This window comes from Bos mutus, chromosome 2, assembly GCF_027580195.1.
Source record: "Bos mutus isolate GX-2022 chromosome 2, NWIPB_WYAK_1.1, whole genome shotgun sequence".
Classification (NCBI taxonomy): Eukaryota; Metazoa; Chordata; class Mammalia; order Artiodactyla; family Bovidae; genus Bos; species Bos mutus.
Genome location: NC_091618.1, coordinates 131,567,814 through 131,576,455, shown reverse-complemented (window position 1 = coordinate 131,576,455; position 8,642 = coordinate 131,567,814).

The following is an 8,642-nucleotide window of genomic DNA, read 5'->3' as shown; positions in this document are numbered from 1 at the left end:
TGAAATAGGTAGGAAACCTACTACATTCTTAATTGATCTGTATAAGTAGGAAAGTTCTGGACTTCCCCGGTGGTCCAGTGGTTAGAAATACACCTGCCAGCGCAGGGGATGCAGTTCAGTCCTGGGTGCAGGAAGATCCCACGTGTTCCTGAGCAACAAAGCTGAGTGCTAGAGCTACTGAGCCCGCATTCTAGAGCCTTCAAGCTGCAACCACTGAGCCTGTGTGCTGCTTGAAACCCTAGTGCCCTCGAGCCCATGCTCAGCAACAAGAGAAACCACCATAATGAGAAGCCCATTCACTGCAACTAGAGAAAGCCTGCGTACAGCAACAAAGACCTAGCACAGCCAAAAATAAATAAAATTTTTAATTAAAAAGAAAAGTTCTAAGTCAAGTGAAAGAAGGTCTAGCTCAAGTCATAAAGTAGAGTCACACCCACTTAATCAATTCCCAAACGAGCCAGTTGACAGACCCAGAATCTTTTGAATGAAGGTGAAGCAAGACCCCTTGAGGAAGAACCCCAGTACACCACCAAAAACATACTGTTAATCTTACTCCCAGCTTTCCCAAAGGGACCTACAGCCTTTTACCAGATCATCTATGCATTGACGAAAAGGAAATAATCAGACCTTTCAGGGACACTGGCTATGAATAGGCATTGATTTCAAGAGACCCAAAATGTCATGTGCCCTCCAGCCAAATTAGAAGCTTATGGGGTTCTGGACATCAATGGAGTTTTAACTCAGGTCCATCTCACAGTGGGCCCGGTAAGTCCTTAAGCCCATCCTGTGGTTACTTACTCAGCTCCAGAATGCAGAATTGGAATAGACATACTTAGCAGCTGGCAGAATACCCACTTTGGTTCCCTGACCTTCAGAGTGAGGGCTATTATAGTAGGAAAGGCCAAATTAGAACTGCCTCATCCTAGGAAGCTTCCCTTGTGGCTCAGCTGCTAAAGAATCCACCTGTAATGTGGGAGACCTGGGTTCGATCCCTGGATTGGGAAGATCCCTAGAGAAGGGAAAGGCTACCCACTCCAGTATTCTGGCCTGGAGAATCCCATGGACTGTATAGTCTATGAGGTTGCAAAGAGTCGGACATGACTGAGCAACTTTCACTTTCACTTTCACCCTAAGAAAATGGTAAATTAAAACAATGCCACATCCGAGCAGGGATTGCAGAGATCTGTACCATGACTAAGGACTTGAAAGTTGAAGGGGTGATGACTCCCACTATATCCCCATTCAGTTCTCCCATGTGGCCTGTGCTGAAGACAGATGCATCTTGGAGAATGAAAGAGGATTATCACAAGCTTATCTAAGTGATGACTCAAACTGAAGCTGCACAGTGGATGTGGTCACATTGCTTGAGCAAATTAACACGTCCCTTGGTACCTGATACGCAACTTGTGGCCTGGCAGATGCCTTTTTCTCTCCCTCTGTCCATAATGCTTGTCAGAGCAGCTTGCTTTCAGCCTCCACTGTCCTACCGCAGGGGTATATCAATTCTTTGCCCTGTGTCACAGTTTAGTCCAAGGGATCTTGATCACCTTTCCCTTCCAGATGATATCACACTGGGCCATTACATTGACAACACTGTGCTCTTTAGACCTAGTAAGTAGGAAATAGGCACTATTCAGACTTCTCAGGTGGCTCAGTGGTAAAGAATCCTCCTGTAACACATGAGACACGGGTTCAGTCCTTGGGTTGGGAAGATTCCCTGGAGGAAGAAGTGGCAACCCACTCCAATATTTTTGCCTGGAGATTCCCCTGGACAGAGGAGCCTGGCAGGCTACAGTCCATGGGGTTGCAAAGAGTTGGATGCAACTGAGAACACATGCACAGGTGTAGGCACTACTCTAGACGTATTGGTGAGACGTGTGTCAGAGGATAAATATAGCCAATTAAAATCCAGTATCCTTCTACCTCAGTGACTTTGTTAGGAGTCCAATTGCATGCAGAATGTCAAGATACCCTTTCTACATTAAAGAATAAAGCCTCTGCTATAACCAAGAAAGAGGCAATGACCAGTTAGCCTTCGGAAGCAACGTAGTTCTCATTTGGGTCTGTTGTTTTTGATGACTAGTCACTAAGTCATGTCTGACTCTTTGTGACCCCATGAACTGTAGCATGCCAGAATCCTCTGTCCTCCATCATCTCCCAGAGTTTGCTCAAATTCATGTCCATTGAGTTGATGATAATATCTAACCATCTCTTCCTCTGTTGCCCTCTTCTCCTTTTGCCTTCAACCTTTCCCAGCATCGGGGTCTTTTCCTCTAACCCATTTACTGAGTGACCCCAAAGCTGCTGGCTTTGAGTGGGGCCCAGAACAAGAGAAAGTTCTACAACAGGTCCAGGCTGCTAAGCTACTCTGCCACTTGGCCTATGATCCATCACAACCAGTGATGTTCGAATGTCAAAAGTGGACAGGGATGCTGTCTGGAGCCTTTGGCAGGCACTAGTATGTGAAATACATCAAAGGCCTTTAGGATTTTGGAGCAAGACCCTCCCATCCTCCATGGATAAAAACACTCCTTTTGAGAAATAGCTCTTGGCCTGCCTGGTGGGCCTTAGTAGAAACTGAATGCTTGATCATGGGTCACCAAATTACTATATGACCTGAGCTACACCTCATGAACTGAGTGTTATCTGACACACCAAACCATAAAGTTGGGTGTGCACACAGCACTCCATCATCAAATGAAAGTGCTGTATCTATGTGATTGGGCCTGGGCAGACCCTGAAGGCAAAAATAAGTTGCATGAAGAAGTCGCCCAAATGCCAATGGTCCCCACCCCTCTTACATTGCCTTCCCTTTCACGGCCACCTCTCTCTTGGCCTCATGAGCTGTTTCCTACAATCAGTTGACAGGAAAAAGTCTCAGGTCCGAGCTAAAGATGGTTCTATATGACTTGCAGGCACCACCTGAAAGTGGACAGATGTATGATAGTCCCTTTATGGAACATCCCTGGAGGACAGTGGGGATGGTAAATCCTCCCAGAACTTCAGATAGTGCACCTGGCTGCTCCACTTTGCCTGGGAGGAGAAACGGCCAGATGTGTGATTACATACCCACTTATGGCTGTGGCCAATGATTCGGTTGGATATCAGGGACTTGGAAGGCATATGATTAGAAAATTGGTGACTAAGAAATTTGGGGAGGATGTATGTAAATAGACTTCTATAGATCTGTTTTCGGAGAAGGCAATGGCATCCCACTCCAGTACTCTTGCCTGGAAAATCCATGGACGGAGGAGCCTGGTAGGCTGTAGTCCATGGGGTCGCTAAGAGTCGGACACGACTGAGCGACTTCACTTTCACTTTTTACTTTCATGCATTGGAGAAGGAAATGGCAACCCACTCCAGTGTTCTTGCCTGGAGAATCCCAGGGATGGGGGAGCCTGGTGGGCTGCCGTCTATGGTGTCGCACAGAGTCGGACAGGACTGAAGCGACTGAGCAGCAGCAGCAGCAGATCTGTTTTATGGATACCAGTCAGTCTCTCTCCCCAGTGAGACTGGGGAGATCTGTTTTATGGATACCAGTCAGTCTCTCTCCCCAGTGAGACTGGGGAGACTATTGTCTCCCAACGAGCTCATGAACAAAGTGGCCATGATGGCAGGGATGAACTTTGTGCATGGGCTTCCACTCATCAAGGCCGACCTCGCTCTGCTCCTAGCATCAGGGATCAACATTGAGCCCCCAAGTGGCACCATCCCCTGGGATGACTGGCCAGCCACGTGGTGACAGGTTGATTACATTAGACTGTACAGTGGAAGGAGTAGCATTTTGTTCTTACTGTAGTAGATATTCTGGATACAGATTTGCCTTTACTGTATGCAATGCTTCTGCCAAAACTACCATCCGTGGGCTTACAGAATGCCTTGTACACTGTTACCATGTTCTATACAGCATTGCTTCAGATCAAGTAATTCACTTTATGGCAAAGTAAGTGTAGCAATGGGCCCATGCTCCCAGAAGTCACCGGTCTTACCAAATCTTCCACTAACCTGAAGCAGCTAGCTTGATAGAATGGTGGAATGCCCTTTTATTTATTACTTTTTTTAAATTGAAGCATAATTGACTTGCCATGTGTTAATTTCTGCCACCTAACAAAGTGATTCAGTTATATATACATATATACACACACACATTCTTTTTTAATATCCTTTTCCATTATGGTTTATGATAGGATATTGAATATAATTTCCTGTGCCTTACAGTAGGACCTGTTGTTTATCCATTCTATATGTAATAGCCTACACCTGCTAACCCCAATCTCCCAGTTCATCCCTTCCCCAACTCCCTCCCCCTTGGCAACCAGAAGTCTGTTCTCTATGCCTGTGAGTCTGTTTCTGTTTTGTAAATAGATTTATTTGTGTCATATTTTAGGTCCCACACATAAGTGATATCATATGGGATGTGTCTTTCTCTTTCTGACTAACTTCACTTAGTGTGATCATCTCTAGTTGCATTTGGAATGGCTGTTTGAAGACTCAGTTACAGCGCTGGCTATGGCAATACTTTTCAGGGCTAGGTCTAGGTTCTCCAAAGACTGTGTCAGTCTTCCCTGAATTAGTGTCCAGTATATGATGCTATCTCTCTGACAGCTCAGACTCACAGGCCTAGGGGTCAAGGGGTAGAAATGGAAGTGGCCCCACTCACTGCTACCCTTAGTGACCTGCTAGCAACGCTTTTGCTTTCAATTCCTGTGACTTTGCCCTGCTGGCTTAGAGGTCTTGGTTTCAGCAGGAGGAATGCTTACGTCAGGAGAGACAGCAATGGCTCCACTGAACTGAAAGTGAAGACTGCCACCTGATCTCTGCATTCCTCGTTACTCTGAATCAACTGGCGAGGCAGAAAGTTACTCTACGGATTGATCCTAACAGCCCAGAGGAAATCGGACTACTACTCCATGACGGAGGTAAGGAATTATATATCTGGAATACAGGAGTCCTCTTAGGACATCTCAGTATTTCCATGCCTTGTGACTAAGGTCAATGGAAAACTATAACTCAATCCAGGCATGACTACTTATGGCCCAGACCCTTCAGGAATGAAGGTTTGAGTCACCTCAACAGGTAAAGAACCAGGACCAGCTGAGGTTCTCACTGAAGGCAAAGTGAATACAGAATGGATCGTAGAAGAAGGCAGCTATAAATACCTTCTACAACCACACACATACAAGTACTGATACATACAGTTTCCATGATTGAGGAGCTCAGGACGCATAACTGGGAGCCTGATCAGGGTCTCAAAGGCAACAATCATGCTATCATCCAGGGCTGGGATATCCTCTGAGTCCTCTGCCAGGCTCCCTTTTTTTGGCAGAATTCATCCCTGCTGAACTCCCGGTGACTTGTCTCTTCGAGGCCCAAAGGCGTGTCCTGAGCCTCCTAAAGCACAGGTCTCCAGCCGTTCCGGCACCAGGGACTGACCTCCCGGTGATTTGTCTCTTCGAGGCCCAAAGCTGTCTCCTGAGCCCCTCCTAAAGTTCTGGTCTCCAGCCGTTCTGGCACCAGGGACTGAACTCCTGGTGACTTGTTCCTTGGAGGCCCAAAGCTGTGTCCTGAGCCCCTCGTAAAGCGCTGGTCTCCAGCTGTTTCAGCACCAGGGGCTGGTTTCGTGGAAGACAGTTTTCCCACAGACAAAAGGTGGGGGGTGGTTTCAGGATGATGCAAGCACAGTAGGGCTCTCGCTCCTATGAGAATCCAATGCTGCCACTGATCTGACAGGAGGCAGAGCTCAGGCAGTAATGCAAGCAACAGGGAGTGGCTGTAAATACAGATGAAGCTTCACTCACTCACCCACCGCTCACCTCTTGCTGTGCAGCCCAGTTCCTAACAGGCCACAGACTGGTACTTGTTGGTGGCCCAGGGGTTGCAGACCCTTGTCTTAAAGGGCTCCCTGATTAGGTTAGGACCACCCAGGATGATCCCCCTTTTCATTAACCTAAAGTTGATTGTTTAAGGACCTTAATCAATCAAGAGACGCGAAAAGCAAAGGAGAAAAGGAAAGATATAAGCATCTGAATGCAGAGTTCCAAAGAATAGCAAGAAGAGATAAGAAAGCCTTCTTCAGCAATCAATGCAAAGAAATAGAGGAAAACAACAGAATGGGAAAGACTAGAGATCTCTTCAAGAAAAGTAGAGATACCAAGGGAACATTTCATGTAAAGATGGGCTCGATAAAGGACAGAAATGGTATGGACCTAACAGAAGCAGAAGATATCAAGAAGAGGTGGCAAGAATACACAGAAGAACTGTACAAAAAAGATCTTCACAACCCAGATAATCACAGTGGTGTGCTCACTCACCTAGAGCCAGACATCCTGGAATGTGAAGTCAAGTGGGCCTTAGAAAGCATCACTACGAACAAAGTTAGTGGAGGTGATGAAATTCCAGTTGAGCTATTTCAAATCCTGAAAGATGATGCTGTGAAAGTGCTGCACTCAATATGCCAGCACATTTGGAAAAGTCAGCAGTGGCCACAGGACTGGAAAAGGTCAGTTTTCATTCCAATCCCAAAGAAAGGCAATGCCAGAGAAGGCTCAAACTACCGCACAATTGCACTCATCTCACATGCTAGTAAAGTAATGCTCAAAATTCTGCAAGCTAGGCTTCAGCAATACGTGAACCGTGAACTTCCAGATGTTCAAGCTTGTTTTAGAAAAGGCAGAGGAACCAGAGACCAAATTGTCAACATCTGCTGGATCATCGAAAAAGCAAGAGAGGTCCAGAAAAACATCTATTTCTGCTTTATTGACTATGCCAAAGCCTTTGACTGTGTGGATCACAATAAATTGTGGATAATTCTGAAAGAGATGGGAATACCAGACCACCTGACCAGCCTCTTGAGAAACCTATATGCAGGTCAGTTAGAACTGGACATGGAACAACAGACTGGTTCCAAATAGGAAAAGGAGCATGTCAAGGCTGTATATTGTCACCCTGCTTATTTAACTTCTATGTAGAGTACATCATGAGAAACCCTGGGCTGGAAGAAGCACAAGCTGGAATCAAGATTGCTGGGAGAAATATCAATAACCTCAGATATGCAGATGACACCACCCTTATGGCAGAAAGTGAGAGGAACTAAAGAGCCTCTTGATGAAGATGAAAGATGAGAGTGAAAAAGTTGGCTTAAAGCTCAACATTCAGAAAACAAAGATCATGGCATCTGGTCCCATCACTTCATGGGAAATAGATGGGGAAACAGGGGAAACAGTGTCAGACTTTATTTTGGGGGGCTCCAAAATCACTGAAGATGGTGACTGTAGCCATGAAATTAAAAGATGCTTACTCCTTGGAAAAAAAGTTATGACCAACCTAGATAGCATATTGAAAAGCAGAGACATTACTTTGCCAACAAAGGTTCATCTAGTCAAGGCTATGTTTTTTCCAGTGGTCATGTACGGATGTGAGAGTTGGACTGTGAAGAAAGCTGAGCGCCGAAGAATTGATGCATTTGAACTGTGGTGTTGGAAAAGAGTCTTGAGAGTCCCTTGGACTGCAAGGAGATCCAACCAGTCCATTCTAAAGGAATCAGTCCTGGGTATTCTTTGGAAGGAATGATGCTAAAGCTGAAACTCCAATACTTTGGCCACCTGATGCCAAGAGTTGGCTCATTGGAAAAGACTCTGATGCTGGGAGGGATTGTAGGCAGGAGAAGGGGACGACAAAGGATGAGATGGCTGGATGGCATCACTGACTCGATGGACGTGAGTCTGAGTGAACTTCGGGAGTTGGTGATGGACAGGGAGGCCTGGCATGCTGCGATTCATGGGGTTGCAAAGAGTCGGACACAACTGAGCAACTGAACTGAAATGAACTGAACTGAACTGAATCACATCAGCAAAGCCCTTCACGTTTGCCATATGATGAAATCAAATTATGAATGTAAAAAAAAAATTATGAACGTAAAACCCCATCATATACACAAATCCCAGCCACACTTATGGGGAGAAGATTCTAAGGGGCATACACACCAAGGGGAAGGAAACTTGGGGGCCATCCTAGACTTCTACCTAACACAAGTTGATTTTTTAAATTAATTAATTAATTTGTGCTGAGTCTTAGTTGAGGCATGTGGTATCTAGTTCCCTGACCAGGGATCAAACCCAGGCCCTCTGCATTGGTAGCTGGGAATCTTAGCCACTGGATTACTAGGGAAGTCCCACAAGTTGACTTTAAAAAAAAAATTTAAGTATATAACCAAACTGCATTTTGGAAAATATGTTGCTTTCTTTGGTCTTGAGTTTCTAATGTGAACAAGGTCTAGGGCTAAGTCTGAGGACAGATAGAGCAAAGTGTGTTTGTATTTTCTGGCTGTTTTATTGCAGACTGTGTATATCAAAAAGAAAAGCAGCAACAGACAGCAGCATATGCTAAGCAGTAGATCAGGTGTATAAAATAAAAGTGCTTTCAGGGTTTAGAGAAGGAAGTCAACACAGGATAGAAGTGACAGAATGAGGTTAACACTTGAACTAGATCTTGAAATTGAATTGAACAAATATTTATTAAGCCCTGAGTGACTCTATGAGGGTAGAAAGATGAATCAGACAGTCTCTGCCTTCCAGGAATATGTAGCCTGGAGGGAGAGACAAATATTGAACCAAATGAGAGTGGGCAGGTTGAAAATTGGTAGA